The sequence below is a fragment of the Arachis hypogaea genome, chromosome 20, assembly GCF_003086295.3.
Source record: "Arachis hypogaea cultivar Tifrunner chromosome 20, arahy.Tifrunner.gnm2.J5K5, whole genome shotgun sequence".
Taxonomy (NCBI): domain Eukaryota; kingdom Viridiplantae; phylum Streptophyta; class Magnoliopsida; order Fabales; family Fabaceae; genus Arachis; species Arachis hypogaea.
In genome coordinates, this window is record NC_092055.1 from 23,989,361 (window position 1) to 23,997,637 (window position 8,277).

The 8,277-nt window shown below is 41.6% G+C and overlaps 1 non-coding gene across 1 annotated transcript; it reads right to left on the reverse strand.

Moving 5' to 3' along the window:
• Positions 1-2,364: 2,364 nt before the first annotated feature.
• Positions 2,365-2,472, reverse strand: LOC112788752 (small nucleolar RNA R71). The gene has a single exon (XR_003196102.1). It is a non-coding gene; the product is annotated as a small nucleolar RNA R71 (small nucleolar RNA).
• Positions 2,473-8,277: the final 5,805 nt, after the last annotated feature.

An 8,277-nucleotide genomic window follows, 5' to 3' on the forward strand; every position in this document is an offset into this window, starting at 1 on the left:
CAGCAAGTCAAGGTACTTGAGAAGTGTGATGAGCGGATAATTTATACGCTTTTTGACATTGTTTTTAGTATGTTTTTAGTAGAATCTAGTTACTTTTAGGGATGTTTTCATTAGTTTTTATGTTAAATTTATATTTCTGGATTTTACTATGAGTTTGTGTATTTTTCTATGATTTCAGGTATTTTCTGACTGAAATTGAGGGACTTGAGCAAAAAATCAGATTCAGAGGTTGAAGAAGGACTGCTGATGCTGTTGGATTCTGACCTCCCTGCACTCAAAGTGGATTTCCTGGAGCTACAGAACTCGAAATGGCACGATTTCAATTGTGTTGGAAAGTAGACATCCAGGGCTTTCCAGAAATATATAATAGTCCATACTTTGGCCAAGAATAGATAACGTAAACTGGCGTTCAACGCCAGCTCTCTGCCCAATTCTGGCGTCCAGCGCCAGAAAAGGATCCAAAACCAGAGTTGAACGCCCAAACTGGCACAAATGCTGGCATTCAACTCCAAGAAGGACCTCTACACGTGCAACACTCAAGCTCAGCCCAAGCACACACCAAGTGGGCCCCGGAAGTGGATTTATGCATCAATTACTTACTTCTGTAAACCCTAGTAGCTAGTTTATTATAAATAGGACCTTTTACTATTGTATTAGACATCTTTGAATCTTTGGAACATCTTTGGACGCCTGGTTCTTAGATCAGAGGGGCTGGCCATTCGGCCATGCCTGGACCTTTCACTTATGTATTTTTAACGGTAGAGTTTCTACACTCCATAGATTAAGGTGTAGAGCTCTGCTGTTCCTCAAAGATTAATGCAAAGTACTACTGTTTTCTATTCAATTCATCTTATTTCGCTTCTAAGATATTCATTCGCTCTTCAACCTGAATGTGATGAATGTGACAATCATCATCATTCCCTATGAACGCGTGCCTAACAACCACTTCCGTTCTACCTTCGACTGAATGAGTATCTCTTAGATCTCTTACTCAGAATCTTCGTGGTGTAAGCTAGAATGATGGCGGCATTCAAGAGAATCCGGAAAGTCTAAACCTTGTCTGTGGTATTCCGAGTAGGATTCAATGATTGAATGACTGTGATGAGCTTCAAACTCGCGATTGCTGGGCGTAGTGACAGACGCAAAAGGATAGTAAATCCTATTCCAGCATGATCGAGAACCGACAGATGAATAGCCGTGCCGTGACAGGGTGCGTTGACCATTTTCACTGAGAGGATAGGATGTAAACCATTGACAAGGGTGATGCCTCCAGACGATTAGCCGTGCCGTGACAGGGCATTTGGATCATTTTCCCGAGAGAAGACCGAAAGTAGCCATTGACAATGGTGATGCATCACATAAAGCTAGCCATGGAAAAGAGTAAGACTGATTGGATGAAGATAGCAGGAAAGCAGAGGTTCAGAGGAACGAAAACATCTCTATGCGCTTATCTGAAATTCTCACCAATGATTTACATAAGTATTTCTATCCATATTTTATTAATTATTTTCGAAAACCCCATTACTATTTTATATCCGCCTGACTGAGATTTACAAGGTGACCATAGCTTGCTTCATACCAACAATCTCCGTGGGATTCAACCCTTACTCACGTAAGGTATTACTTGGACGACCCAGTGCACTTGCTGGTTAGTTGTGCGAAGTTGTGAACCATGGTATTGGCATCATGTTTTTGGCGCCATTACCAGGGAAAGAAAGAGCAATGAATTTTACATAATCAAAGTGTAATCACAATTTCTGCACATCAAGTTTTTGGCGCCGTTGCTGGGGATTGTTCGAGTTTGGACAACTGACGGTTCATCTTGTTGCTCAGATTAGGGACAGAGAAAAAGGCATTCTTGTTGAAGCTGATCCAGAACCTGAAAGGACTCTGAAGAGGAAACTAAGAGAAGCTAAATTACAACAATCCAGAGACAACTTGATTGAAAACTTTGAACAAGTAAAGGAGATGGCAGCCGAACCCAACAACAATGCAAGGAGAATGCTTGGTGACTTTACTGCACCAAATTCCAATTTACATGGAAGAAGCATCTCCATTCCTACCATTGGAGCAAACAATTTTGAGCTGAAACCTCAATTAGTTTCTCTGATGCAGCAGAACTGCAAGTTTTATGGACTTCCATCTGAAGATCCTTTTCAGTTCTTAACTGAATTCTTGCAGATCTGTGATACTGTTAAGACTAATAGAGTAGATCCTGAAGTCTACAGGCTCATGCTTTTCCCATTTGCTGTAAGAGATAGAGCTAGAATATGGTTGGACTCTCAACCTAAAGATAGCCTGAACTCTTGGGATAAGCTGGTCACGGCTTTCTTAGCCAAGTTCTTTCCTCCTCAAAAGCTGAGCAAGCTTAGAGTGGATGTTTAAACCTTCAAACAAAAAGATGGTGAATCCCTCTATGAAGCTTGGGAAAGATACAAGCAGCTGACTAAAAAGTGTCCTTCTGACATGCTTTCAGAATGGACCATCCTGGATATATTCTATGATGGTTTATCTGAGCTATCAAAGATGTCATTGGATACCTCTACAGGTGGATCTATTCACCTAAAGAAAACGCCTGCAGAAGCTCAAGAACTCATTGACATGGTTGCTAATAACCAGTTCATGTACACTTCTGAGAGGAATCCTGTGAGTAATGGGACGCCTATGAAGAAGGGAGTTCTTGAGGTTGATACTCTGAATGCCATATTGGCTCAGAACAAAATATTGACTCAGCAAGTCAATATGATTTCTCAGAGTCTGAATGGAATGCAAGCTGCATCCAACAGTACTCAAGAGGCTTCTTATGAAGAATAAGCTTATGATCCTGAGAACCCTGCAATAGCAGAGGTAAATTACATGGGTGAACCATATGGAAACACCTATAATCCATCATGGAGAAATCATCCAAATCTCTCATGGAAGGATCAAAAGCCTCAACAAGGCTTTAATAATGGTGGAAGAAACAGGTTTAGCAATAGCAAGCCTTTTCCATCATCCACTCAGCAACAGACAGAGAATTCTGAGCAGAACCCATCTAGCTTAGCAAACTTAGTCTCTAATCTATCCAAGGCCACTGTAAGTTTCATGAATGAAACAAGGTCTTCCATTAGAAATTTGGAAGCACAAGTGGGCCAGCTGAGTAAAAGGATCACTGAAATCCCTCCTAGTACTCTCCCAAGCAATACAGAAGAGAATCCAAAAGGAGAGTGCAAGGCCATTGACATAAGCACCATGGCCGAACCTGTAAGGGAAGGAGAGGACGTGAATCCCAAGGGGGAAGACCTCCTGGGACGTATAGTGATCAATAAGGAGCTTCCCTCTGAGGAACCAAAGGACTCTGAGGCTCATCTAGAGACCATAGAGATTCCATTGAACCTCCTTATGCCATTCATGAGCTCTGATGAGTATTCCTCTTCTGAAGAGAATGAGGATGTTACTGAAGAGCAAACTGCCAAGTTTCTTGGTGCAATCATGAAGTTGAATGCCAAATTATTTGGTATTGAAACTTGGAAAGATGAAACTCCCTTGTTCATCAATGAACTAAGTGATCTAGATCAACTGACATTGCCTCAGAAGAGACAGGATCCTGGAAAGTTCATAATACCTTGTACCATAGGCACCATGATCTTTAAGGCCCTGTGTGACCTTGGTTCAGGAATAAACCTCATGCCCCTCTCTGTAATAGAGAAACTGGGAATCTATGGGGTGCAAGCTGCTAAAATCTCATTAGAGATGGCAGACAATTCAAGAAAACAGGCTTATGGACAAGTAGAGGACGTGTTAGTAAAGGTTGAAGGCCTTTACATCCCTGCTGATTTCATAGTCCTGGATACTGGAAAGGAAGAGGATGAATCCATCATCCTAGGAAGACCTTTCCTAGTCACAGCAAGAGCTGTGATTGATGTGGACAGAGGAGAATTAATCCTTCAATTGAATGAGGACAACCTTGTGTTTACAACTCAAGGATCTCTCTCTGCATCCATGGAGAGGAAGCAGAAAAAGCTTCTCTCAAAGCAGAGTCAAACAAAGCCCCCACAGTCAAACTCTAAGTTTGGTGTTGGGAGGCCACAACCAAACTCTAAGTTTGGTGTTGAACTCCCATATCCAAACTCTAAGTTTGGTGTTGGAGAGTCTCAACAATACTCTGAACATCTGTGAGGCTCCATGAGAGCCCACTGTCAAGCTATTGACATTAAAGAAGTGCTTGTTGGGAGGCAAACTAATTTTTATTTATCTAACAATATTTTTCTTAGTTATATGTCTTTATAGGTTCATGATCATGTGGAGTCACAAAATAAATATAGAAATTGAAAACGGAATCAAAAACAGCAGAAGAAAAATCACACCCTGGAGGAAGCACCTGCCTGGCGTTCAACGCCAGAACAAAGCATGGTTCTGGCACTGAACGCCCAAAATGGGCAGTGTTTGGGCGCTGAACGCCCAAAATAGGCATCATCTGGGCGCTGAACGCCAGAAATGCACCCTAGAGAGGAGCTGGCGCTGAACGCCCAGAACAAGCATGGTTCTGGCGTTCAACGCCAGAAATGGCCAGTAAATGGGCGTTGAACGCCCAAAATGGGCACCAATCTGGCGCTGAATGCCCAGAGTTGTGTGCAAGGGCATTTTGCATGCCTAATTTGGTGCAAGGTTGTAAATCCTTGAACACCTCAGGATCTGTGGACCCCACAGGATCCCCACCTACCTCCACTCACTTCTTCTCACCCCTCTTTCACACAATCCCATAAACACTCTTCCCCAAAACCCTTCACCAATCACCTCAATCTCTCTTCCCCATCACCTCTTCACCACTCACATCCATCCACTCTTCCCCATAAACCTACCTCATAAACTCCACCTACCTTCAAAATTCAAAACCAATTTCCCACCCAAACCCACCCTAAATGGCCGAACCTTCACCCCCCTCCCTTCCCTATATATAGCCCTCCATTCTTCCTCATTTTCACACAACATAACCCTCTCTTCTCTTCTTGGCCGAAACACAACCCCTTCTCCCTCTCCTCCATTTCTTCTTCTTCTTCATCTATTCTTTCTTCTCTTGCTCGAGGGCGAGCAAAATTCTAAGTTTGGTGTGGTAAAAGCATAAGCTTTTTGTTTTTCCATTACCATTGATGGCACCTAAGACCGGAGAATCCTCTAGAAAAGGAAAAGGGAAGACAAAAGCTTCCACCTCCGAGTCATGGGAGATGGAAAGGTTCATCTCCAAAGCCCATCAAGACCACTTCTATGATGTTGTGGCCAAAAAGAAGGTGATCCCTGAGGTCCCTTTCAAACTCAAAAGAAATGAGTATCCGGAGATCCGACATGAAATTCAAAGAAGAGGTTGGGAAGTTCTAACAAATCCCATCCAACAAGTCGGCATCTTAATGGTTCAAGAGTTCTATGCTAATGCATGGATCACCAAGAACCATGATCAAAGTAAGAACCCGGATCCAAAGAACTATGTTACAATGGTTCGGGGGAAATACTTAGATTTTAGTTCGGAAAATGTGAGGTTGGCGTTAAACTTACCAAACATGGAAGAGAACGCACGCCCCTACACAAGGAGAGTCAACTTTGATCAAAGGTTGGACCAAGTCCTTATGGACATATGTATAGAAGGAGCTCAATGGAAGATTGACTCCAAAGGCAAGCCGGTTCAACTAAGAAGATTGGACCTCAAGCCTATAGCTAGAGGATGGTTGGAGTTCATTCAATGCTCAATCATTCCCACTAGCAACCGGTCTGAAGTTACTATAGACCGGGCCATCATGATCCATAGCATCATGATTGGAGAAGCGGTGGAAGTTCATGAGATTATACCTCAAGAACTCTACAAGGTGGCTGACAAGTCCTCCACTATGGCAAGGTTAGCCTTTCCTCACCTCATTTGCCACCTATGCAATTCGGCTGGGATTGACATAAAGGGAGATATCCTCATTAAAAAGGACAAGCCCATCACTAAGAAAAAGATGGAGCAAGCAAGAGAGCCCATTCATGGAGCTCAAGAGGCGTATGAAGCTCATCACCATGAGATTCCGGAGATGCCTCAAATGCACTTTCCTCCACAAAACTATTGGGAGCAAATCAACACCTCCCTAGGAGAATTGAGTTCCAATATGGGACAACTAAGGGTGGAACATCAAGAGCACTCCATCATCCTTCATGAAATAAGAGAAGATCAAAAAGCAATGAGGGAGGAGCAACAAAAACAAGGAAGAGACATAGAAGAGCTCAAGGACATCATTGGTTCCTCAAGAAGGAAACGCCACCATCACTAAGGTAGATTCATTCCTTGCTCTTATTTCTTCTGTTTTTCGTTTTCTATGTTAAGTGCTTATCTATGTTTATGTCTTCATTACATGATCATTAGTAGTTAGTAACTCTGTCTTAAAGTTATGAATGTCCTATGAATCCATCAACTCTCTTAAATGAAAAATGTTTTAATTCAAAAGAACAAGAAGTACATGAGTTTCGAATTTATCCTTGAACTTAGTTTAATTATATTGATGTGGTGACAATGCTTCTTGTTTTCTGAATGTATGCTTGAACAGTGCATATGTCTTTTGAAGTTGTTGTTCATGAATGTTAGATATGTTGGCTCTTGAAAGAATGATGACTAGGAGACATGTTATTTGATAATCTGAAAAATCATAAAAATGATTCTTGAAGCAAGAAAAAGCAGCAAAGAACAAAGCTTGCAGAAAAAAATAGGCGAAAAAAAAAATATAGAAAGAAAAAGAAAAAGCAAGCAGAAAAAGCCAAAGCTCTTAAAACCAAGAGGCAAGAGCAAAAAGCCAATAACCCTTAAAACCAAAAGGCAAGGGCAAATAAAAAGGATCCCAAGGCTTTGAGCATCAGTGGATAGGAGGGCCTAAAGGAATAAAATCCTGGTCTAAGCGGCTAAACCAAGCTGTCCCTAACCATGTGCTTGTGGCGTGAAGGTGTCAAGTGAAAACTTGAGACTGAGCGGTTAAAGTCAAGGTCCAAAGCAAAAGAAGAGTGTGCTTAAGAACCCTGGACACCTCTAATTGGGGACTTTAGCAAAGCTGAGTCACAATCTGAAAAGGTTCACCCAATTATGTGTCTGTGGCATTTATGTATCCGGTGGTAATACTGGAAAATAAAGTGCCTAGGGCCACGACTAAGACTCATAAAGAAGCTGTGTTCAAGAATCATCATACTGAACTAGGAGAGTCAATAATACTATCTGAACTCTGAGTTCCTATGGATGCCAATCATTCTGAACCTCAATGGATAAAGTGAGATGCCAAAACTATTCAAGAGGCAAAAAAGCTATAAGTCCCGCTCATATGATTGGAGCCATGTTTCATTGGTAGTTTGGAATTTATAGTATATTCTCTTCTTTTTATCCTATTTGATTTTCAGTTGCTTGGGGACAAGCAACAATTTAAGTTTGGTGTTGTGATAAGCGGATAATTTATACGCTTTTTGACATTATTTTTAGTATGTTTTTAGTAGAATCTAGTTACTTTTAGGGATGTTTTCATTAGTTTTTATGTTAAATTCACATTTCTGGACTTTACTATGAGTTTGTGTATTTTTCTGTGATTTCAGGTATTTTCTGACTGAAATTGAGGGACTTGAGCAAAAAATCAGATTCAGAGGTTGAAGAAGGACTGCTGATGCTGTTGGATTCTGACCTCCCTTCACTCAAAGTGTATTTTCTGGAGCTACAGAACTCGAAATGGCGCGCTTCTAATTGCGTTGGAAAGTAGACATCCAGGGCTTTCCAGCAATATATAATAGTCCATACTTTGGCCAAGAATAGACGACGCAAACTGGCGTTCAACGCCAGCTCTCTGCCCAATTCTGGCGTCCAGCGCCAGAAAAGGATCCAAAACCAGAGTTGAACGCCCAAACTGGCACAAATGCTGACGTTCAACTCCAAGAAGGACCTCTACACGTGCAACACTCAAGCTCAGCCCAAGCACACACCAAGTGGGCCCCGGAAGTGGATTTATGCATCAATTACTTACTTCTGTAAACCCTAGTAGCTAGTTTATTATAAATAGGACCTTTTACTATTGTATTAGACATCTTTGAATCTTTGGAACATCTTTGGACACCTGGTTCTTAGATCAGAGGGGCTGGCCATTCGGTCATGCCTGGACCTTTCACTTATGTATTTTTAACGGTAGAGTTTCTACACTCCATAGATTAAGGTGTGGAGCTCTGCTGTTCCTCAAAGATTAATGCAAAGTACTACTGTTTTCTATTCAATTCATCTTATTTCGCTTCTAAAATATTCATTCGCTC